We start from the raw sequence: 26,210 nt of genomic DNA, 5'->3' as shown, positions 1-26,210 counted from the left end.
TTTCCAGAATACCAACTTAGCATGAACTTTGCGCCTAACTTTGGATGCAGCATTATACCTGCTGAACCTGGCATAAATGCCAACGTGCAACTAATGGCAATTGGACACCGAAATAAGCCTATTCTATATACATTGCACCTAAATTTCTGGGAATTCCCTGACCTGCCCTTGCCCCTCCATGGCCACACCGCCTTTGAGTTATGCGCTATAAAATTTAGGCAAGCAATGTATAGAATAGGGATGCAGAGCAGAACCACATGTAAACCCCAATGAGTGCCAATTAACACCAATTATTAATTGTTATCTGCTCATTAATTAATTTGCACATGGATCTGGGATCCGCACCCAAATTTGGGCACCTACATAGACTCTGGGGGGGGTAGTAATTTTTATCTCTTCCATTAAACTCATAGTTGTATTTCCATTTTGAAATTGCCAGGGCTACAGAAAAGACGGAGCCTGGGCCCAGGCAGAGCCTTCCCCCCCCCCCCCCCATCTGGCCACCATGCCACACCCCCAACTTGGGCTGCCCCGCACCCCTGCCCTCTTACCTTCCTGCTCTTCCTCCTGCCTCAGTCTGTCACTCTCCTGCTCCTGTGTGCCAGTACCCAGTTATTGCATTGTTTACCTAAGGGAATCCTTTAACAACAGCCCTATGATCAAATCTCATTTGTTGCATGAACAATTTGTGTCACAGATGTACTTCTCCAGGACTGCATCCAAAAAAAATTCCTGTACATATAAGTATCAAAATTTTAACTGTGCTCAAAATGTTTAGAGAGAAGCTAAGCTGTTGCTGTACTGAGCAGGCATATATTTGATGTTAATATCTTGAGCGCATCCTTGTTGTGCGAAGACGTAAAGCTTTTAGGAGGGGATTTGGAGGGAGAAAGTAGAAGATGTTTAAAATTTGTGCATTAGGCTGACCGGAATGTAGGCATGAGTGAACTGGGAAAATAAAGGTACTATTTTGAGCAGCAGCTAAGAGGGAGTCTACCATGTAAAAAGGGGGTTTTTGGCAAACCTCCTGGAGAATTGAGTGCCCCATGGAAAAACAACCGTCAGCCATTACTTTAACGAGGTCATAGTTAAAGCTGGAAATTATCTCCATCCCTCAACAATACTGCTGCCACCAGAGCGGGAATGGAGCAGTAGCTCAGTTGTGTCAGCGTCCAGTTGAGACCGATGTTACCCAGAGGCAGGCTTTTTCTTTCTTATATGCATCCTAAACATTTAACTGATTCCTTCGGGGTCATAATGCAGTTAAGTCTGTCTGTAATCCGATCTAACAGCACACTGTAAGCATTTAGGCTTCTTTCCAGAGCTCCCTGGAAGGATCAAACCAACCTGCTCAAATTCAGAAAGGGAAGCCAGACAAGTATCTACCTGTCACCAGGGGATATACAGACAGCATTCTACTATACAATTAGTTCTTTACAGGTACTGAAAGTGTAACTCTCCTTTTCCTATCTGTAAATATTTGATCAGTAATTGTTATAGGAATTAAAGAGAGAGAGAGAGAGAGAAAGAGAGGGAGAGGAGAGAGAGGAGAGAGAGAGAGAGAGAGAGAACGTTGAGTGGAAAATTCAGATTAACCATTAGTGCCCAATGTTCCCATAATAAGCTCCCATTTTCTTCAGCAGCGACTCCATTGTTTTTCCTACCACCGACGTGAGACTTACCAGTTTAGAAGGAATGGATCTATGGAATCTTAGCGGACATTGGGTGTCGTCGCGGGTATTTGGAGAACAAAACCGGTGCAGGGCGGACTTCTACGGTCTGTGCCCTGAGAAAGGCAGGGACAAATCAAACTTGGGATATACATATAAAGTATTACATACCATGTAAAATGAGTTTCTTGTTGGGCAGACTGGATGGACCGTTCAGGTCTTTATCTGCCGTCATTTACTATGTTACTATCAGGCTTATTTTTGAAAGTGATCGCCGGTCATTTCCCGACATAAAGCGGGAGATGGCCGGCGATCTCTCAAAAGTGGCAAAATTCGGTATAATGGAAAGCGGCTTTTTTTGACAGCATTGCTGCTTTCCGTCGCCTCGCCGGAGAAAGTTCAAGGGGGCGTGTCGGTGGCACAGCGAAGGCGGGACATGGGCAGGCATGGGCTTGGCTAACAGATGGCAGGCTTTCGCAGATATGGAAAAAAAGCGACGTTAAGCATATTTCGCCGGGTTTACTTGGTCCTTTAATTTTCACGACCAAGCCTCAAAAGGTGCCCCAATTGACCAGATGACCACTGGAGGGAATGGGGGGTTGACCTCCCCATACTCCCCAGTGGTCACCAACCCCCTCCCACACTAAAAAATAAAATAAAACACTTTTTTGCCAGCCTCTATGCCATCCTCAAATGTCATACCCAGCTCCCTGACAGCAGTATGCAGGTCCCTGGAGCAGTTTTTAATGGGTGCAGTGCACTCCAGGCAGGCAGACCCAGGTCTATCCCACCCCCCCCCCCCCAACCTGTACACTTGTGGTGCTAAGTGTTGAGCCCTCCAAACCCCCCCAAAACCCACTGTACCCACATGTAGGTGCCCCCTTCAGCCATAAGGGCTATGGTAATGGTGTAGAGTTGTGGGGAGTGGATTTGGGAGGGGGGGATTTGGGGGGCTCAGCACCCAAGGGAAGGGAGCTATGCACCTGGGAGCTATTGTATTTTGTTTTTAAATTTTTAGAAGTGCCCCCTAGGGTGCCTGGTCGGTGTCCTGGCATGTCAGGGAGACCAGTGCACTACAATTGCTGGCTCCTCCCACGACCAAATGCCTTGGATTTCGCCGGGTTTGAAATGGCCGGCATTTTTTTCCATTATCGCTGAAAAACAAAACTGGCGATCTCAAACCCGGCGAACTCTGGCATTTGGCCGGGCTAGACCATTTTATCGAAAAAAAAGATGGCCGGCCGTTTTATTTCGATAATACGGTTCCGGCCAGCTGTTGCGCCGCCGCCAAAATAGATCGCCGGCGATCTATTTCACCAGCGATGTTCGATTATGCCCCTCTACTATGTTATATGTGAATGTTGGGCACTAATGGGTTAAGACAAGCACCTTATTTTCAGCTAGGTCCCAGAAACAGGGAAGGAAGGCATTAGCCAGGGTAAATCCCCTGGGACTGGAAATTAGCATCCTTGGCTAAATCTAGCCACCGACTTTCACGAGATGGACAAGATTTTGCTACAGGAAAAAGGGGCATGGAAAGGACATGTGCACACTTGACCCTTGGATTCTTTAAGCAAGCTTGATTTTTATAGGTATGGGATATAATTTAAAACAAATGTCATCTGCCAAAAAGAGCATACACTATCCCCCGAATTCTATATAGCGCACCTAGGGGCCCTTTTACTAAACTGCGTAGGCACCTTCGTGCACCCAGTGTGCACCAAATTGGAGTTACCACCGTTACCATGTGGCCCTTGTGGTAATTTCAATTTTGTGCGCATCTGCTACGCGAGTCTGAAAAAATATTTTTATTTTCTGACGCGTGGCAGCTATGCGTGTCAAGTGTCATTTGATGCACGTAGACCATTACCGCCCGGTTACCACACGAGACCTTACTGCTAGGTCAATGGCTTGCGGTAAGGTCTCAGACCCAAATGGACGCGGAGACAACTTTCATTTTGACGCACATCCATTTTTGGCAAAATTTTAATAGGCATTTTTTGTAGGTGCGCTGAAAAATAATTCTGCACGCGCCCAAAACATGCATCTACACTACCGCAGGCCATTTTTCAGCACACTTTAGTAAAAGGACCCCTAGAGTTTTGCACGGTTTATGCATGTATATCTAGACAAATTCTATAACTACACACGTAGATTAATTGTTTTAACAAGCTGTTAAGCATTAACAGTTCTTGACAAGTAATAACAAGCACTAATTGGCAAAAATTAGAATTTACGTACATACATTGCGAAGCCTATTCTGTAATGTACTGTACCTAAATTCTAACATGCACAGGCAAAAGAGGCGTGGAAATGGGGCGTTTCATGGGCATTCCAAAATCTACATGCGATATTGTAAAATATGGGTCAGTGCATGTAAATCTATGCACAGGGATTTACACTAGCTTTTTCTTGGTGTAAATGGATGTGCATATATTTACTCACACCTTTTTCAGTAATAGCTCAAGGTGAGTTACATTCACGTACTCTGGATATTTCTCTGTCCCAGGAGGGCTCACAATCTAAGTTTGTACCTGAGGCACTGAGGATTAAGTGACTTGCCCAAGATCACAAAGAGCAGCAGTGGGATTTGAACTGGCCACCTCTGGATTACAAAACCAGTGCTCTAACCACTAGGCCACTCCTCCATAATTACATGAGCCATGCCTAAGTGTATTCTAAATACCATGCATAGATTTACATACATTATTTAGAATACGCGTAAGCGTGATTGTCTAACGCGTATTAATTTTAGGTGCCATATATAGAATCAGGCCCTATATGCACACAGTGTGAACTCTCCCTAAAGAGTGCACACTATGGGCTGGATTCAGTAAATGGTGCTCAAATTTCAGCACCGAAAAAATTGGCACTGAACGGTGTTCTATACCGGACAATGAGATTGCATTACACCATTATTGCTCTGCTTGCATTGGCTGCCTATTAAATGCAGAATCAGGTTTAAAATACTGGTACTCATGCACAAAGCCCTACATACTGGCATTCCAACTTACCTATCTTCTCTCACTATTCCTTACATTCCTACTCACTTTCTTCATTCTATAAATGATTTCAGGTTAGTGCTCCCTGGCCACTCCAAGGCCAGCTGGGAATCTACAAGGCGTTGTGCTTTTTTTTTTTTTTTTGGGGGGGGGGGTACCGTCCCTTTAGAATACCCTACCCCTCCCTGTGTGGGCAGAATTGTACGATTAAGATCAGCTTTTAAAACACACTAGTTTCAGACTGCCTTTGAAAATTAGAGCTGAAAAGAATCAAATATTTTTATTTGTTTTGTTTTTTTGGCTGGACAAGGCATGCCATGGACTGGGTGGGCCTGAAGTCACTGTCCCAGGGTCCGAAGCACTAAGAAAAATTAAATGGAATGTGTGTTCTGAGTGAGTGGTCTCTTTCCTATTTGATATTATGGCTTTTTTTCATCCTTTTAAAATCAATTTGATATACTCTACATATAAGTCTAAATAAATGATATACATTTCAGGATCGGTGCTCTTTATAGAATAGCATGTAGCACCAGGATTCGTGCTGAACTTTGGGCATGAGAAGTTACACCAACTGGGACACAAGTTAGGTGAATCTGCACTATTCTTAACACTGCTTGCATTTAAAGGGACTGCCCCTGACCTGCCCATGCCTCTCCAATGCCCATGCCCCTTTGCAGATACACACAGAAACACTTGGCCATTATTCTATAAATGGCATGTGTGTTTTCACGAGGATCTGTCATTTCCGTCCTGTTTCAGCACCTTTCATCTGTTACAATACTTTTTTCATGCCTAACATTCAGTGCTATATAGAGAATTCCTCCTTATGTGCATTTAGTGCACATGCTTTCCCAGTAGAATTATTATTATTATTTCTATAGCGCTACCAGATGCACACAGTGCTGAACACCTGACACAAAGAGACAGTCCCTGCTCAAAAAAGCTTACAGTCTAAATAATACAGACAAGACAGAGTGCACAGAGAACGGCGAAAATGATAAAGGATATGGGAGGACTTCCCTATGAGGAAAGGCTGAAGCGGCTAGGGCTCTTCAGCTTGGAGAAAAGACGGCTGAGGGGAGATATGATAGAGGTCTATAAAATAATGAGTGGATTGGAACGGGTAGACGTGAATCGTTTGTTTACTCTTTCCAAAAATACTAGGACTAGGGGGCATGCGACGAAGCTACAAAGCAGTAAATTTAAAATGAATCGGAGAAAATGTTTTTTCACTCAATGTGTAATTAAACTCTGGAATTTGTTGCCAGAGAATGTGGTAAAATCAGTTAGCTTAGTGGGGTTTAAAAAAGGTTTGAATGGCTTCCTAAAGGAAAAGTCCATAGACCATTATTAAAATGACTTGGGGAAAATCCACTGCTTATTTCTGGGATAAGCAGCATAAAATGTATTGAACTTTTTGAGGATCTTGCCAGGTACTTGTGACCTGGACTGGCCACTGTTGGAAACAGGATGCTGGGCTTGATGGACCTTTGGTCTGTCCCAGTGTGGCAATATTATGTACTTATGTTAGAGTATGCACAACTATAGGGAAGAGTGCACACTGTTATAAAACGAAACACTATCATTCATCTACTCTGCCCTATCCAAGATGGCCGCCCCTGCAGGAAAGCATGCTCTAAACTAATATGGCTGCCCCCTGCCTCCTGCATGCTCTACACAAGATGGCTGCCTAACTCCTGCCCTATGGCCCCGTTCCTTCCACAAGCAGCACTAGTTGCTGTAGCTCGCCTTTTTTTTTTTTTTTTACTTACAATTGGACTTCGGTAAGGACACTGGACCACCCGGCTCTCTTTCTCTCTGCCGCCTTCGGGAGGGGGGGTTGGCGGTTCCTCACTTGTTGCTCGTGGATCAACACGCCGCCTCATTCTCTCGCTGCGCTGCGCTCCCCCTGCGCCTCTGGAAACAGTGCGGGCCTGGATCGCCGATGCCTGGGGACGCTAGGGGTCGCAGCACCCCGCTCTTCCTCCACGTGCTTCTTGGTGCTGGCTGGGGCCTGGATCGCCGCCTATGGTCACTCTGACCTGGAACACCGCCGCCGCTGGATACAGGTGAGGTGCTGCACCTGGAGCCCGGACGCGAGAAGAGGTCGTCCGGGCTCCGCTCCGGGGTTTTTAAACCCCGCTCTCTCTCTTCCCATGGCAGCGGGGTGCCCCTTTTGCGGCGGGAACGAGGCCACCCCGCTTTGCTGGCACCCCGCTGGCATGAACGTGCATGCCCCTCGGTGCACGGCGCCATGTTACCTGTGGCTCCGTACACCTCTGGGGCACTGCGCCTATCTTTTCTCCTTTTGTTCCTGCCTGCTGTGCTACTCAGTTGCTTCATACAGCTGTCTTTTCACTGAAGGTCACGCATGAGCAGGTCACCACAATTCCCTATGGCTCCCAAACATGTGCAAATGGGCAGACAGAAAAACAGATGGACTCACCCTTGATGATAGGGACTCTCACTTATGTGAAGTGTGCCTAAAAAGGGATCTTTGTGACTTTGCAGGGTTAATCTATTATAGCATGTGGGGGGGGGGGGGGGGTCATGTTTTTAGAGAGGTTATTTTGATTTTTAACAAAGTGAATTTGAGATCCCTGCTGTGTAGGTTGGCATTGTCATTTGAGACAGCATACTGTATGTATAATACATGGCACTGTAGGGACTACAGCAGTCAGTCTGGTTGGCTGAACCTTTGGTGTTTTTTTTATGGACATCCAGAACTAGGGGTATATAGCCAGAAAAATGTTTGTTTCGTGTCACTTATCCAGGAAAGGAAACTTTGTTCATTTTTCTTCTATGCTTATGTTTTCATGGGAGCAGTGGCATACCAAGGGGGGGGGGGGGGGGGCGGTCCGCCCCGGGTGCACGCCGCTGGGGGGGGTGCTGCGTGCCTTTTGGCTCTTCGTTTTCATGCTCCCTTTGCCCCGGAACAGGTTACTTCCTGTTCCGGGGCAGAGGGAGCATGAAAACGAAGAGCCAGCAGGCGCGCGGCACCCCCCCCCCCCCCCAGCGGCATGCACCCGGGGAGGGGGTTCTTTCGCCGGGGGATCGTGGGCTCTTTCGTCAGGGGGTGCGTCACGCTGTTCTGGGGGGGGCGCTGTACCCGGGGGGCGGGCGCATCGACGATCCGCCCTTTGTGTCAGCACCCCCTAGGAACGCCACTGCATGGGAGCAATGTTGTAAAGAGTGCACACTCATTCCTGATAATGCTTGCATGCATAATGGTTCGTTCAGGGACGCACTATCAGGAAAGAGTTTGTATTCTTCTGGCAGAGCACACTTCTCTGTGTGAATAGTGCACATGAAGAAAACATTTCATTTTTTTTTTTGGCTTGTTTTCATTTGCCAACAACGTAGGATATGTCATTCAAACAAATGCACATCCCTATTGACAACTTGAAATCCTATAGCTCTCACAATAGATCCCCTATGTCATCAGTGCATAAGTATTGCCATACTGGGACAGACCAAGGGTCTATCAAGCCCAGCATCCTGTTTTCAACAGTGGCCAATTCAGTTCACAAATACCTGGCAAGATTCCAAAAAAGTACAAAACATTTTATGCTGCTTATTCCAGAAATAAGCAGTGGATTTTCCCCAAGTCCATTTTAATAGTGGTCTATGGACTTTTCCTTTGGGAAGCCGTCCAAACATTTTTTAAACCCCACTAAGCTAACCGCCTTTACCATGTTCTCTGGCAATGAATTCCAGAGTTTAATTACACGTTGAGTGAAGAAACATTTTCTCTGATTCGCTTTAAATTTGCTACTTTGTAGCTTCATTGAATGCCCCCTAGTCCTAGTATTTTTAGAAAGAGTGAACAGACGCTTCATGTCTACTCTTTCTACTCCACTCATTATTTTATAGACCTCTATTATATCTCCCCTCGGCCGTCTTTTTCTCCAAGCTGAAGAGCCCTAGCTGCTTTAGCCTTTCCTCATAGGGAAGTTATCCCAGCCCCTTTATCATGTTTGTCACCGTTCTCTGCACCTTTTCTAATTCCACTATATCTTTTTTGAGATGTGATGACCAGAATTGAACACAGTATTTGAGGTGCGGTCGCCACATGGAGCGATACAAAGGCATTATAACGTCCTCATTTTTGTTTTCCATTCCTTTCCTAATAATACCTAACATTCTATTTGCTTTCTTAGCCGCCGCAGCACATGGAGCAGAAGGTTTCAATGCATCATCAATGATGACACCTAGATCCCTTTCTTGGTTGGTGTGGAACCTTGCATGACGTAGCTATAATTTGGGTTCCTGTTTCCCACATGCATCACTTTGCACTATCTGCCATTTAGACGCCCAGTCTCCCAGTCTTGTAAGGTCCTCTTGTAATTTTTCACAATCCTCTCATGATTTAACAACTTTGAATTGTCCGCAAATTTAATTACTTCACTAGTTACTCCCATCTCTAGGTCCCTATTTATTTATTTATTTTATTATTTAGATTTGCTCACACCTTTTCAGTAGTAGCTCAAGGTGAGTTACATTCAGGTACACTGGACATTTCTCTGTCCCAGGAGGGCTGACAATCTAGGTTTGTACCTGAGGTAATGGAGGGTTAAGTGACTTGCCCAAGATCACAAGGAGCGGCAGTGGGATTTGAACCAGGCACCTCTGGATTTCAAGACCAGTTCTCTAACCATTAGGCCAGTCCTCCACTCCCTAAACAAAGATTGAAGGTAAGCAATGGTGGGGAACTAGATATTGAACTAAGGTGGGGTACTTAATACTTATTTACCCATGATGGTGAAAAACTAATGAAAAAGAAAATGAAAAACTGTTTGGATAATTGTTTATTGTAAAAACTCATATTTATTTATTTATTGGGATTTATTATCCACCTTTATGAAGAGATTCACCTAAGGCGGCATACAGCAGATACAGTTTAACATAAAAATGTTGTTAACAGTATAACAATAGTAAAATAACCAAGAATAAACATAAATACTATTAATGAGGTAAACTTGAAAATAGTAATTGAAATCTAATAATAGAACTACTGTGAAACACTATCAAAAATATACACATTTAACAGCAATGGAGTTCAAATACCAGAAATATAATACAATGTTAATACTAATAATACACCTAACAGGCATAATCTTGTTTAACTGCAAAGCCATACTCTTAGGGGGGAGTGGTTATTAATACGGTCTTGGGACACACACGCTGGTTTGATATGTAATGGGGGATTAAAATCTCTTCAAGTAAAGGACTAGGGATTGCCCACATATCTCATGAATCATATGTGGAGAACAACATTTACATACATAATATTCAGCAACATACAATAAACATATACAAAATCTAACAGGCATAATCAGTAAAATGATATCTCATCAAATTAAAACATCTGAAATATCTCTTTCTGATCTGATTCACAGGACATCAGTTAGAGTACAAGACCAAAAGCTTGCTGAAATCAAGTTGTCTAACATCTTCTTAAACTGAGAAATAGATTGCAAAGAATGAACATGATAAGGCAACTCATTCCAAATTTTGGTGCAGCTACAAAAAAAAATCCTAGCTCTATTTTCTTCAAGTGTAATAGATCGAAAAGAAGGTACATCATATAATAAAGCAGTTGATGATCGCAAGGTCCATACTGGTTGATGAAGATACAAAGTTGCCACAAAGGTCGGAGAAAAAGTATTAATTAGAACTTGCAGTAAAATTTTGTAAGAAATTCTAAATTCAACTGGAAACCAATGAAGCTGCATCAAAACTGGTGAAATATGATCAAATCAGTTTAACCCACACAGAGCCCAAGCTACCGAGTTCTTCGTGAGTTGCAAAGCACTCAAGCTTCTGCTGCTGGGAGCTGGGAGCTGTCTTTGCACTGTGGTATAACTGGGAGACTGAATGGTACTATTGATCTTTTTCTGCCCTCGTCTACTAATCAGACTTACAAAGTTCCATATATTACTATGGGGCTCATTTTTGAAACAGAAAAATGTTCAAAAAGTGGAATAAAGCGACATTTGGATGTATTGCTTCTCAAAACGTTCAAAACGCTATTTGTGAAACCCATTTTTAGACGTTTTACTATGCAGTTCATGAGCAGTGCATTAAAATCACAAGAGGTATGTCAGGGACAGGATTTGAGCGTTTCTAAGACTTGGGTGTTTTTATGCCATAATGGAAGAAAGCAAAATTTCCAGGGCTGCAATTTAAACATTTTGGTCTAGACCTGTTTTTAACACAACCAAGTCAAAAAAAGATGCAATTAATGACCAGAAGACCACTGGAGAGATTAAGGCATGACCCCACCCCCCTTTCTCCATTAGTGGTCACTGACTTCCTCCAACCTCCACCCCCAGGTCGAGTGGGATATGGGCCTGGGTCACACTCTCTATAGTTCACAGCACCGGCCACTAGGCTACTCCAGGGACCTGCTTGCTGCTCTAATAGGACTGGCTATAGCATCTTGAGTGGAGGAGTGGCCTAGTGGTTAGGGTGGTGGACTTTGGTCCTGAGGAACTGAGTTCGATTCCCACCTCAGGCAGCTCCCTGTGATTCTGGGCAAGTCACTTAACCCTCCATTGCCCCATGTAAGCCGCATTGAGCCTGCCATGAGTGGGAAAGTGCGGGGTACAAATGTAACAAAAAAATAAATAAAATCTTAAGCAGTCAGAGACTGGTATATACTGTTTCTTTCATATCTTTCACAGCTGGATATGAAAGAAACAGTACATACAGCCTCTGACAACTTAAGATGGTATAGCCAGACCTATTAGAGCAGCAAGCAGGTCCCTGGTCGTGCTGTGTACTGCAGAGAGGGGGACCCAGGCCCATATCCCACTCTATCTGTCAAACTTGCGGTGGAAAGTGTGTGCCCTCCAAAGCTCATCAAAAACTCACTGTACCCACATATAGGTGACACCTGCAGCCATAAGGGCTAGTGTTGTGGTGTACAGTTGGGTACTCAGGGTTTTTGGTGGGGTTTGGAGGGCTCATCATACAAGATTAGTGGGTAATGGTGAGATGTGTACCTGGGATCTTTTATGTGAAATCCATTGCAGTGCCTCACTGCTCTCCTAGGATGTCTGTGTTGCAAGTCTACTAAGAATGATGGCTCCTCCTACATCCCAAAGGCTTGCTTTTGTGCGTTTTTTACTTGAACTTTTTTTTTTTAATGGTCCAAAAAGACAGACGCACTGAGCAAAAAGATATCTAGTAAATGGCCATTTTCGAAACAAAAATATAAAGGTTTTTCTGTTTCAAAAATCACTATATTCACCACTTGAATTTGGGACATTTTGGCAAAACATCCAAAGTTGGAATTAAATGTCATATCGAAAATGCCCCTCCGTGTAACTTTATAAGTCTAAGTGCTTTTTTAATACACCTCTATATTGTTAATCTGATCGTGAGCCCTTGTGCTGAGGCCGAACCTTGTGCTTAGGAAGGACCTTGGCCAAACAGGCACTATGCAATACCATGGGCCTCAAAGCCCCACACACTCAGGAAAATCAACAAGCACCAGCAAAAAAGGGAACTAGACCACTCAGGCGCAAGGCTGATCGGGAACCCACTCGTACAGAGTCCAAGCGTACGAGCCGCAAGGCCATACTGGAACCAAATCATACACTAGGGAATGGAAAAGAACAACGAGGGGTCCCAGAAGGGACTGGAGCTTAAGCAGCGCACACAGTGCCAGGCAGTGACGCAAAGGGAAAGGCGACAGACCAAACTGGCAGATACAGACTACAACTAGAAGAAGAGAACACAAACAAAGGCTACACAGTAACCCAGGTAGCGGAGGGCAGAGCCCACAGGGAAAAAGGGAAAGCCAGGGTCAGAGCAGGACACTATAGACTCGGAACCTAAAAGAGTGAAGCTCCACAGCAATGGCTGAGCAGGAAAAACAGACTGAAGGAAAAGGCTGCTAGATGTTATGATTCTGTATGATTCTGTTAGAATGCTGCTAGTCAGGCAGAGGAATGCTTGGAACCGCTTCTGATTAGTCCGTCAAGGCCTGAGCTGATGTCAGTCTGTCTACTTAAGCTCACCTCTCCCGTCAACCCCTGCTTTGGCATTTACTCCAAATCTGCTGAAGCCTTCCTTTGCTCTGTGTGAGCTGTTAGCTCTGTGCTTGTGTGGAGTTGTTACTCCTCTCTTGGCTGCAGTTTTCTTTTGCTCTGTCTCTGTCTGCGTGTGTCTAATTACCTCTCTCCCTACACCTGGGGATCTCTGTTTTGCTCTGGTGCTGAGTGTGAGTTACTTCTCCTTACATTCCAGTTTGTTATTTGCTGCCCTTCCTTCAGAGTTCCCTTCATGCTGTGTTTGTTTCTGCCTGTCAGGTCCTGCCCTGTGTTTCTCTCCATGAGGGTTGTTTGTTTGTTTTTCTTTGTACTCCCAATTAACCTGTTGTCTGCAGTATTCCCTGCCTCTGGTTTCTGTTTGTGTGCTGAGCTGGGTTTAACCCTTTGTCTGCAGAGCTTCTCTGCTTCCCTTTTGGCTGAAGTATTCCCTGCCTCTGGTTTCTGTTTGTGTGCTGAGCTGGGTTTAACCCCTTGTCTGCAGAGCTTCTCTGCCTCTGGCAGTTATCTGTTTAATGCAGTCTTCCCTTGGTGACTGTTCCAGTACTTCCTTTACCGCACTGCCTCCTGTTTACTGAGCACTGTTTCTTCCCTGTTTTGCTGAGGGCCTCTGCCTACAGTATTGTATCTCAGTCCCTCACTTGTCGTGTTCCTGTGTATGCTACCCTTTCTCCTTGACTGCCATCACCGAGGGTGTTGCTAGTGCTCCGGTCTCCGGAGGGGGACACCTCGCTTAGTCTCATTCTCCCCTCCCTAAGTATGACTTGGTTCCAGGTAGGCCATGAGGCCCGCAAGCTTGAGTTCTGAGTGTATCGGTTCCAGATAGGCCGTGAGGCCCACCTGAATGCCCTATCTTCCCCTTTCTGGAAGTGTAAGATTGGTTGCGTGTGTGTGTGCAGGGATTGGTAGCTGGGGTCGTGTATAGTACCTGTTCGGTCCATCCTAGGCCTTGGCCTAAAAGCTATACTAGGTCTTGGCCTAGGTCCAAGGGCTCATGACCAGACTAACACTAGAATTCCCCAGGCGGAGGAAGGTCAGGTCCCACCAGGGCCAAATAAACACAGTACGCCAAGGACAGAAGCGGACAGAAAGAAAAGGCATCTTCTAATTAACTACAGCAGAAAAGGAGGACAGAGCTCCCCAAAGTCAAATAACAAACACAGGGCACCCAGAGTAAAAGCAGAACAGAGGGAAGGACTGCCTTCAAATACACACACAAGAAAAGGGCCTGAGCCCACAGCAAAATAACAAGCAAAAGCAGACTACAGAGAAAGGCTGCTTTCAACTATAAGGACAGGAAAGAAGCAGGGCACACGAGAACAGAAAGGGTTAAAGCAGACACCAGAGAAAGGCTGCCTAAAAGAGGCAGGACTCACAAAAGACAAATACCAAGCACTGCACATAAAGGGTTAAAGCGGAATAGAGGGAAACTAAACAAAGCAGGAACAAGAGCTTACCAGGGACAAATCAACACCACAGCCAGGCAGGGAGAAATGAGGCAGAGGAGAGATAACAGACCCAGCTGCACAGCAGTGAAACAATTGAGGAAACGCTGGTTACAACCAGCACACACAGAGACCAGAAACAAAGAGAAGAGGAAGCAAACTCCAAAGAATACACACACTGTGCCACGAGCACAGACTAAGCAAGAGAACCAGAGCTCAGCTGAGAGGAAATAACGCTAGAGCGTCCACTGTAGGGAGAGGTAAGTTTAAATAAGGTTTGTCTTCTGACGTCTGCTGCTTTAGACGTCAGCTCAACCCCTGACAGGCCAATCAGAAGCGAGTCCCAGTCATTCCCCTGCCTGTCTCAGTAGAATCATAATATATATATTCAATGCATAGTAGATGTTGACAGATAAACAGAACCTGGCCCAGCCAATTGTCTGGCTTGTACTACCCTTCCTTTGGTCTCCTCTATCTTCTGTAAGGATATGCATTCACTTGAAACGACAGGGGAAATATCAATGATAATTCATGTTCTATATAGTCGTTTAGAAGGTGTCCAATAGGAGCATATTCTATAAAGGAAAGAAGGTGCCTTTGCTTTGTAGAATACTAACTTAGGGGTATGCTTACTATGGTGCGCTATAGGCGCGTTAGCGTTTTTAACCCGCATTAATGGTTGACACATGTTAACTCTAATGTGCCCATGGGAATGTATAGGCATGTTAGCGTTTAACATGCCTTAACTTTAAAGGCACGTAAAAAATGCTAGCACGCCTTAGTAAACATACCCCTTAATGAGATGCCTACATGCATATGCGATCAGGTGTGAACACTTATGTCAGCCTTAGAGCTAGTATAAGTGCAGGCACCTGAGGGGCCCTTTTACTAAGCCGCGTTTCATTTTTTACACATGTCCACTATGTGCACCAGAAAATACATTTTATTTTCTGGCGCATGGCAAAAGTCAGGCGGTAACTCCAACTTGACGTGCATAGGCGATTACCGCACAGTTAATGCGAGAGACCTTACCACTAAGTCAATGGCTGGCGGTAAGGTCTCAGACCCAAAATGGACGCGTGGTAATTTTTGTTTTGCCACACATTTTGCAGGCCATTTTTCAGCGCACCTTAGTAAAAGGACCCCTAAATGTGGCAAGGCCATACATAACTTACAATTAACAAATGTGTCAGAATTTCACAGTCACTGCAAATGCTCAAAGGGCCCAATTCTATAAATGGCACCTTAAAAATCGGTGCTGGAAAAACATACGGTTAGCGTGATTCTATAAACTATGCCTAAAGTTAGGCATGGTTTATAGAATATGCACACATGCCATTCTTGCGACTAAAAATTAAGCACACCCATTTAGGCCACCTAAAACTAGGCCTAAATAACTGTGCTTAAGTTAGGCGCAGATTGTGTGAATTCCATAATTTATTTATTTATTTACTATATTTATATCCCGCCTTTGTCCAGGGCGGGTAACAATAGTCACATACGTAGTCTTAGACAGGTATAGTGTACATAGGGGGCATAATCGAACGCGAACACCCATCTCCATGGGCGTCTATCTCCAAGAACGGGTACATGAAGGGGCGGGACAGACCGTATTTTCGAAAAAGATGGAATAAAAAATAAGACCCATGGAGACCATTCAATGGTCAAGAAATAGGAACGGTTTATATGTGGAAGTGGGTAGTCTTTGGTGTTATTCCCATTAAATCCCTGTGCTTACTTAACACTCTGCTGTTCAGTTAATTTCAGACGAAGCATTTAAATAACATCTTGGCTTTTTAAAGGCACCATATGAAGGGCATAAATCTGAGTCAGCTAGAAGCATTTATTCCCACTCACTCTTCTCTTGTTTTAACTTGAGAGGCTCAAATTTAAGTGCACTTTCCAAGCTGCTGTTTCTGTGTCTGGTTCCAGCTGCTTGATGTATCGGGGCTTTCAAGTTACTGGACTGCTGAATTTAGTTGTTAGAAACCTTTGCAATATGTTCAGTCTGATTTATCCTCTTTCTTGTGCTATGTGTGTTGGGGGGGGGGGGGTTGAGGGGAGGGGCAGAGTGTTTAATTTGGAAATTTTCAGTACTCCTGGAAGGAAAATGTATGATTGGCTAGAGTCAGGCATGGGGAATGAACATTATATCCACCCTGCTGTGGATGTATCACAAACCTAATCAAAAGAATACTATTTTCCCACTTTGTTATTCTGGTACTAGGCTCTTGGCCAACCCACCTATAGTCCTGCAACCAAACGTTTCATACTTTCCAGCTGATTTACTTTTAAACCCTCCTCCTCCTCCTCCCTCCCACCACACTAATCTTGTAATACACCACTCTGCTGACCTGCAACATCTCCCTACCATTGTTCCTTCTAAGCTGAATGAGAGTCATCTACATACAGTTCTGCCAGTGGGAGGTGCTATTTCACTATTACATTTTCAATCAAGGCAGGACTCCAGGGAACCCGCCTGCCTCTAGCAATTAAAAATACAATAATTTCAGCACCACCCTCTACTGGCAGCAATGCATTTGGAGGACCCCCATTCAGCTTAGAGTGAACAATGCCCAGTACACCAAGGAATTTAACTAGTGCACCCCAGTTCTCATCTGCAATATCTGCCCCTACTGTAAGCCACAATGCTTGCTCTTCACGATAACTGCTGCTGCTGCTGTTTTCTATCTTACCCTGGCTTATTGATATGCTGAAACAAAACTGTATAATATATGTAAATCACAGGGTGAAACAGCCCCAGGATAGAAACACAGTTACTGTACTAAGAGACATCCCAAACATAACACTGTGCCTCATTCATCAAAATTATTTTCTAGGTTTTCCAACACCAGTGTGCATGAGATTCCATTGCTCAGGTGGTTCTATACCCTCTATGACCCTCTGATGGTTCATGTATATTTATTTTGTATGAATTTTTGTAAAGTTCCCTGACAGATGCAAGGTGTCTTCAAAAATCAAGAAAATACAGCCTATAAATCTGTAACAGTAGGTCACGCCATGCTTATGCAAAAGACCTTTCAAAGTTGAAGAGGAAGGGAGAGAGGTGGAGGGGGAGAAGGTGGTTCTTAGTGTCATGTTGCCCAAAGAAGACTTATCAGCTTCCACTCCCTCATATGTCACTTCAAAGGTTTTGGAGAACTTTCAAATGCAAATCTTGCCAGGCAAAAGAGTACCATCAAGACAGAGGCAGAAGGAAAGGTTCTGCATGCTTTCAAAGTGAAATTCTCCTTTTGGGATTAGTGCAGGCAGCACCCAGCCTGACAAGGAAGACATTGAAAGTGATGTGCTTGTGCTAGAAATGAGCTGAGTTATGGCATTAATGTAGGGACAGAAACTATCTCTCTACAGCAGGGTTTAGCATCAATTAGAAGTGTTATTGCAAAGAGTGGTCTCCAGTGAGCAAAAACTCCCTATCTGGCAGTGGCATAGCCATGAGGGGCCTTGGGGGCCTGAGCCTCTCACCTTCGACTCAGGTCCCCTCTGCTTTGATGGTTGGCATGGTTGCCAAGCCCCGCCAGCCAAAAAGATCTCCTCCGCAAGACCCAGCTGTGTTGTCCCAGGAAAACTTAAGTCAGCAGGTGCACTCCGGCCTCCAATGCCTCCTCTCTTGCACATCTTCAGTTCAGCCACTAAACTGAGCACATACGGGAATGCTGACATCAGCAGCTGAAGTGCACTGCCAATTTGAGTGCTGCTTTGGCAGCACAGGCAGGACTTGCGGAGAAGACCTCTTTGGCTGCTGGAGTTTGGCATCTCCACCAACAAAGGTACGCCACAATGTAGCAGTTGTGGTGGCAGGGGGGGAAAGGGAGAGAATAGCTGGCCCCCTCAGTCCATCTTTGCCCCCCCCCCCCAAAAAAAAAAAGCACTTCTGGCTATGCCCCTGCTTTCAGGTCTTTAACTATAATAACCCCTGCTTTCAGGTCTTTAACTATAATAACGTTTCAAGCAGAAAAAGCACTAGACTTTTGTTGCTGCATCTAATCAAAGGTTGACTGATTATGTCAGTCAAAACATAAAGGAGCAATTCTATATCTGGGCATCACAAGTAAGGCAGCATGCTGAGGACTAATTCTATAATAGCATCTAGAGGCCAAAATTTCATTATACTAGGGGTTCTCAACCCAGTCCTCAGGACACACCCAGCCAGTCAGGTTTTCAGGGTATCAGGTGAGTTCCCACCCACCAATTTCCCCTGAGACAATTCCCACCTAGGACAATTCCCCCTGGGACAATTCCCACTTCAGAGGGACAATTCGTACCAAGGACGTTCCCTCCCCCCCCCCCCCCCCCACCCCCCCCCCCCCCCCCCCCCCAGTCATTTTCCACCCTCCCTAGCCTTTTTTTTTTGCAGACCATAGCTTCTTTCATGTATCGGGTCCTATAAATCCTGGTGGTACTTTTTTTTTTTACGGCGTCTGAAACACAGAGGTTAGAGCAGCATATGGATGCATACAGAAGACGTACAATAACGGAATAACTTTTCATAGATAGAGTAGTAAGTTGTTATAAATCATAATCAGTGTGTTATTTTGAGGGGCTGAATTAGGTTGAAACCTAGTTTGGGGGTGTGTGGGAGGCACTGCCCCCCCCCCCCCCACATGAACTGCAGTTTGTATTTATTTATTTATTTACTTATTTAATACATTTAGATCCCGGATTAAACATGAATTAGATTGAAACCTAGTTTGGGGTATGTGGGGGGGAGGCATAGGTAGAGTAGTAATTTGTTATGAATTGTAATCAGTGTGTCATTTTGAGGGGCTGAATTAGGTTGAAACCTAGTTTGGGAGGTGGGGGATTGCCCCCTCCCCACATGAATTGCAGTTTGTATTTATCTATTTATTTATTTACTTGCTTACTTATGACATTTAGATCCTAGATTAAACATGAATTAGGTTGAAACCTAGTTTGGGGGTTTGGGGGGAGTGGGGAGGCGCCCCCCATATACAAATTGCATGTCTGGAAGGGGAAAAGATGTGTAAAAGATAATGTTGGGGAGGTGTGAGGGGGTTCTGGCCCCCCAAATGACCTGGAAGAGAAAAAGGAGGGAGATTACTTGTCCTAGTGTGTTTTGTATTTTGGGGGGTTATGGGTGGGAGTTGTCCTCCCTGGTATGGTGGGAATTGGTTCAGTGGGAACTGCCCAGATGGGAATTCGTGGGTGGGAACTGTCTGGTGGGAACTGACCTAGAACCGTGTTCAGGATATCCACAATGAATATGCATGACATAAATTTACATGCATTGCCTCCACTGTATGTAAATCTTATTTATTTATTAGGATTTATTTACCGCCTTTTTGAAGGAATTCATTCAAGGTGGTGTACAATAAGAATAGATCAAACATGAGCAATAGACAATTACAGCAGTAAAAATATTCAAAAATAATACAAAGTATGACATGGTATACTATTTACAATGTCAACACAATACATAATAGAACATTATAATTGACAGCGAAGGGTAAAGCAAAGATGTAACATATAGAAGGGTAAGAAAGTAGGAAGAGTTAGAAAGTAAGGTGATTGATTTAAAGAAAGTTGCACATGAGGTCAGAGAAATGATTAAATATTATCTCAGCTAGGATAGGCGTGGCTAAACATGTCCTGCTGCAGTATATGCAGCCTGAGTACTCCTTGTGTGTGTGAGTGAGACTAATAAGTTAGTTACTTCTTCCAGTAAAGGCCTGGTTGAAGAACCAAGCTTTCACCTGCTTCCTGAAGTAGAGATAGTCTTGTCTCATACATATTCATTGTGGATATCCTGAAAACCTGACTGGATTGAGAACCACTGCATTATTCTACTACTAGCATAAGTCAATATCAATGCACCTATGTTTAGGTGTGCCCATAGCTAATGTAAATACACATGCCTAAATGAGGCACTTTAGCACATAACTTACAGTTTTTAATAAGTTACTTGTGTAAATGTTGGTCCCACTCATGTCCCGCTTAGTGCTGCTCCCCTGTGAACACCTGCATGCATTTACGCACTAAAGGCTGGAGTCAGTAGATGGGACCCAAAGTCAACCACCAGAAAGATCCATGCTGAACTCGTATTCTATAAAGGATGATCCACACCAAGCACTCTTTATAGAAAAGCGCTTAGGGGGAAGATTCTATATATGGGGCCTAAAAAAGCCTTTCCTCATATGGGAGGAGTTCCATTCCCTTAATCATTTTGGTCACCCTTCTTTGAACCTTTTCTAATTCTGCTATATCTTTTTTTGTGATATGACGACCAGAATTTTTTTTTTAATTTGTACCCCGAGCTTCCCCACTCATGGCAGGCTCAATGCGGCTTAGGTACTTGTTTGTACCTGGGGCAATGGATTGCACTCAATACTCAAGGTGAGGTTGCACCATGGAGCGATACAAAGGCATTATAATATTCTTTGTTTTATTCTATATCCCCCCCCCCTCCCATAAGGGTCCTTTTACTAAAGTGCAGTAAAATCTGGGTTTAATGTGTTCCAGCATGGGACTTTCCCGTGCACTAAGCCCAGATTTACCTCTGCATGTTTTCAAGGTTTTTTTTTTTTGCAGGTCATGCTTTAATATTTGCATTAGTGGGTGACAGTGGTGTTCCAAGGGCGAGGCAGCCCACGCTGGGTGCCTGCTGCAAGGGGTGCAGGGAGCAGCTGTCGATTTAGCTGGTTCCCTGCCTCCTCTGACGTTACTTCCTGTTCCGGGGCAGGGAACCAGCACAGCCGACAGCTGCATGACTCTTCCCTGCACCCCCAGGAAGTAAGAGCGATGCTCTTGAGGGGGAGGTGATGCAGTGAGGGGGGTCATGATTCATGGGAGGGGGTGGTTCGCTGGTAGGGTGATGTGCTGGGAGGGCACAGCAGCGATCTGCCCCAGGTTGCAGCCGACTTAGGAATACCACTGGTGGGATGTACCTACAAATAAAATTAATGTAGGAGCACTTACTGTCTCCTATTTAGGATGTGCTACAGTTCTCATGTTAACCCAGTGTTATCCAGTTAGCAAGCTGTAATCTGAATGTACTAGCTGGATAGCATTTCCATGTCCATTCCCATGACATGCCCCCTCCCCCCCAAAAAAATATACATATATTTTTTAATTAAATAATGTGCAGATAGCACATAGAAATAGGAATATTACTGCAAAACACTTTAACGTATTTTGTGGTGTTTACTCATGCATGAAATGCACATAAGAGCTTAACGTCCTTTAGTAAAAGGGCCCCTTAGTGTCCTTTTGCCCACACTTTTCCATGTGTCTGGCCCCAAGGCTCCTACTGGCACTGGGATGAGGTGGCTTATGTATCATTCTTTATCAGAGTCCCATCTCTGAAGGGCTGAGGGCTAGCTGTGCAGATCTGTCATTGAAGAAATATTACCAGTTTTATTCCCCTGGCATCCTTCATGTCCAAGGTAGGGAAGGGAAAAGGATGTATCTACATATCTGTAGGCTGTCCTGAATCAGGTGCTGTGCTCATTCTAATGCTAGATATCCCTCTATTCCAGGGATTCTCAACCCAGTCCTTGGGACACACTTAACCTGTCAGGTTTTCAGGATATCCACAATGAATATGCATACAATGGAGGCAGTACATGCAGATTTATCTCATGCATATTCAGTGTGGTTATCCTGAAAACCTGACTGGCTGGGTGAGTCTCAAGGACTGGGTTGAGAACATCTGCTCTGTTCTTAAGGAACATGTTTAAACAGGTTTAGAAAAAAGCATAATAAAGGTGGAATTGTGGGTACCCCAAAAACTCATGATATACTGTAGTAATAAGAGCTGACTGCACACTATTTTCTTTTGACAAAATGTTCCAATTGCAGCTCTCCATTTGGTTTATGTGTTTTAGTGTCCTTTTGCCTTAAGCATTTGGCTCAGGTTTTCAAAGAGGTTTACTTGAAAGGAAAGAAGAAAGTGATTGGTTTGGGTCCTATTACTCTTCATTTCCTTGATAGGTAATGTTTCTGCAGAAAGCTGATGCCATTGTAATTTTTTTTTTTAATGTTAGAGCGAGCACCTTCTCTCTCTCTCTCTCTCTCTCTCTCTCTCTCTCTCTCTCTCTCTCTCTCTCTCTCTCTCTCAGACTTAAGAATCTTTCTTGGTCTGATAATTACATTTGTAAATGCGGTGCCACAGAAATACATATGGGAGGTGATTCTATAAGTGGGCGCATCTATTTAGGTGCCCCAATACCACAGGATGAGAGCTTATTCCATAATGGTATCAAGCTGCCCAAATGCTGCCATAATATGCTAGTATAACCATAGACCCGGTGTAACTGCAGATGCCCAAATGTGGAAAACGTTTTCGTAACTTGCAGTATTCTGTAAAGTGCACACATAAGTGATAGCTCTGTCCATGTATACGCCCTCTTGCATTTAAACACTATCCCCTGGATTCTATAAAGGTCACCCAAATGTGGGCACCCAAAATTTGGTGCAGATCCCAGATTTGCATCCAAAATAATTAGTTAATGGGCTCCAATAATTTAATTATTGGAGCTAACAAGCACTTAATTGGCACTAACTATGATTTGGGTGCCAATCTGGCTGCATGCTATTCTGTAACAATGGGCTCCTTAACTGACTCATTTGTAGCTCAAAAGGGGGCATGGCCAGGGGAGGGGCATGGGTGGTTCAAGGGCATTGACAAAAGATACACGCAGTGTTGTAGAATAGAGGGGAAGGCGGTAGAACTAGAGGACATGAAATGAGGTTGAATGGGGGCAGACTCAAGAAAAATGTCAGGAAGTATTTTTTCACGGAGAGAGTGGTGGATACTTGGAATGCCCTCCCGCGGGAAGTGGTGGAGATAAAAACGGTAACAGAATTCAAAAATGTGTAGGATAAACATATAGGAATTCTGTTCAGAAGGAATGGATCCTAAGAAGCTCAGCAGAGATTGGTTGGCAGCACTGGTGGTGGGAGGCGGGGCTAGTGGTTGCGAGACAAGGCTAGTGCTGGGCAGACTTCCACGGTCTGTGCCCTGAAAATGGCAGATACAAATCAAGGTCAGGTATACACATAAAGTAGCACATATGAGTTTATCTTGTTGGGCAGACTGGATGGACCGTACAGGTCTTTCTCTGCCATCATCTACTATGTTACTCACATTACTATCTGTGTCCAGTTTGTGCACCAGGATTTACATCAGGTTTCAGCTAATGTAGATCCTTGCTCCCAATGTTGAGCACCAAATTTGGTGACAAAGTTGAACGCCAAATTCAGGGCTCAACACTGTTCTATAAAGAGTACTCATCCTGGAGCACTGCATTTTATCTGCATCAAATTTTCAGCACCATTTATTGAATCTACCCTATGTCACATAAGCACACCATTACAAAATGGTGCTTAATGGGAACATTGACATTTATTTGTATATGTGCACATCAATGTCAGTATTCTGTGCATTTATACACTCAGGGCCAGAGTCTATATAGGCACCTGAATAATCCACATGGTAAACATTTCCTGCTAAGCATATTCTATAAGCGGCACCTAGATTTAGGCGCAGTATATAGAATTTGTTTAATTGATATCCTAGCAGCTAAAACTATGCACCTCCATTTATACCAATGAAATTCTGGTGTAAATCCCTGCGCAAAGATTTATGCACACTGGCCATATTCTATAACTACTCTTGTAAATTTTGGAATGCCCATGAAATATTCATTTCCCCACCCATAACCATGCCCCTTTTGAACTGGATGCATTAGAATTTAGGTGCAATTTATTACAGAATATGCTTAGTAACTTGTGTGCATAAATTTTAATTATTACCAATTAGTGCTGATTATTGCTTGTTAGGTGCTGTTATCAATGCTGATTAGCTTGTTAAGCCAATTAAGTTATGCACATTGTTATGGAATATGCTTAGATTTTAGCGTGGAACGCTAGGTGCTATATAGAATCCGCATGGGCATAGTTTGGGGGGCGAGGGGTTATTGCCCCCCTAAATGCAGGACCGGCACAACCCGGCTGCAGGCAGCTCTCGGTGCCCCCTGCCTGCCCTCAGCTCCCCGACAGCCCTCCTCACCGTTCCTACCACCCTGCATTTGAACCTTTTATTTTAAGTTGAGGCAGGGGAGAGGAGAGAAATCGCTGGACATGGAGGGGAGGGCAAGGGAGAAAGGAGAATTGCTGGACATGGATGGATGGAGGGGGCAGGGGAGAGAAGAGAGTTGCTGGACATGGATGGGTGGAGGGGAGGGAAGACAGGAAGGAGATGCACATGGATGGAGGGGAGGGAAGAGAGGAGAAATGCTGGACAAGGATGGAGGGAAGGAAAGACAAAGGAGATGCACAGGGTGGAGGGGAATGGAGAGAGGAGAAATGCTGGACATGGATGGAGTGGAGATAAGACAGAGGAAGTAGATGCACATGGATGGAGGCGAGGGGACTGAGGAGAAATGCTGAATTTAAGGGCTGGATTGGAACACTTTGAGGGCAGATGCTGAAACTGGAGGAAGGATAGGGACAGGGCTACAGATGGTAGACAGGACGCATAAAGACACAGGAGGATGGTGGACATGTGAGAGAAAAAATATCAAATGGAAATAAGACACTGCATAAAACAGAAGACACTCTGGGATCAATGCGAATAGAAAAACTAAATGCTCAGACAACAAAGGTAGAAAAAAGTATTTCATTCAGAATTTATTAATTGGAATATGTCAGATTTTGGATATGTGCATCTATGATATTTTGCATGTAAGTTTCAATTTCTCTAGTATTGCTGCATGCCGAGTCTGACTTCTTGAGGTAACTTTTCAGTTCAGTATTTTGCCTTCATATTTTTTGATTTCTAGTTCCTTGTGTCAAATCTGTTGTGTCATGTGTTTTCTCATGTATGATCAAGGTTCAATATTCTGCTAGCATGTAGTATTTGCAGCCCTTTTTGTTTTGTTTTCATTGGGTAGTGTATTGGTGTTTTAGAGCCCGGTGTAATTACAGTGCTGCCTTTCCACGCATAAGGTCGTAGCTCGTCCTGTCCTTGGAATTAGTGCGGTTATGGTTTGGTAAGGTTATGAGTGTGTTTTTGCACAAGTTTGTGTATAGTGTTTTGCAGTGGAGAGATTGTGTGTTGGCCTTACTGAGGTGGCATCAAAACATCAGAAAGGGTTTTAGAGCCTAAATCATGACACACTACCTCTTGAAGGATCTACATATAGAGCTTATGCATTTCTAAGGTGTACACTGGCATGGCATGGGAAAGGGGGTTGGGAAATACTACTGGAGAGGAAGAGAGAGTGCTGGGTAGGAGGAAAAAAGGAAGGAAGGGAGAAAGAGCTGGCTTTTTTGGGAATAACCATAATGAATATGTATGTTATATGCATATGAATATGCTAATATGCCCCACCCCATCCTTTGCCCCCCCCAAATGAAACAGTCAAACTACGCCCATGAGAATCCGGCAGTTAGGGGACAATTCTATATATGGTGCCTTACAAAGTGTGATTCTATAAACTACACCTAAGTTATACGTACTTTATAGAATATGCTCACATGCTATTCATGCAACTAAAATTTAGGTGCACCCATTTAGGCCATCTAAAACCATGCCTAAATACCTACACCTAAAAGTTAGGCACAGATCGGGTATATTCTATAATAATGCACTAAGTGTTTTTAAAACGCCTACAACCCACCCATTCAATGACTTGGCTATTCCCCCTATTTGACTGTGTGCATTAGAATTTATACATTCTGCTTTGTAGAATATGCCTAGAAAGTTGAGCATATTAATTCTAATTAAAGCCAATTAGTGCTGCTAATTGGTAAGTACTAGTTATCGGCGCTGATTGTCTTATTAATCAATTAAGTTGTGCGCACAATTTGGCCATGCGGCCAAATTAGCACACACAACTTAAGGTGCCATATATAGAATTTAGGAGGCAAATCAAAGCAGTTCACCAAGGTTCTAAAAACAATCAGGAAATCAGAAAAGAACTACAATTAAAAACAGACAAAGAGGAAGCAGGAGAGAGGAAAAAGAAACAGAAAGTAGGAAAGGAAACTGTG

This window comes from Microcaecilia unicolor, chromosome 5 (assembly GCF_901765095.1).
Source record: "Microcaecilia unicolor chromosome 5, aMicUni1.1, whole genome shotgun sequence".
Taxonomy (NCBI): Eukaryota; Metazoa; Chordata; class Amphibia; order Gymnophiona; family Siphonopidae; genus Microcaecilia; species Microcaecilia unicolor.
Note: the sequence above shows the minus strand (reverse complement) of the source record.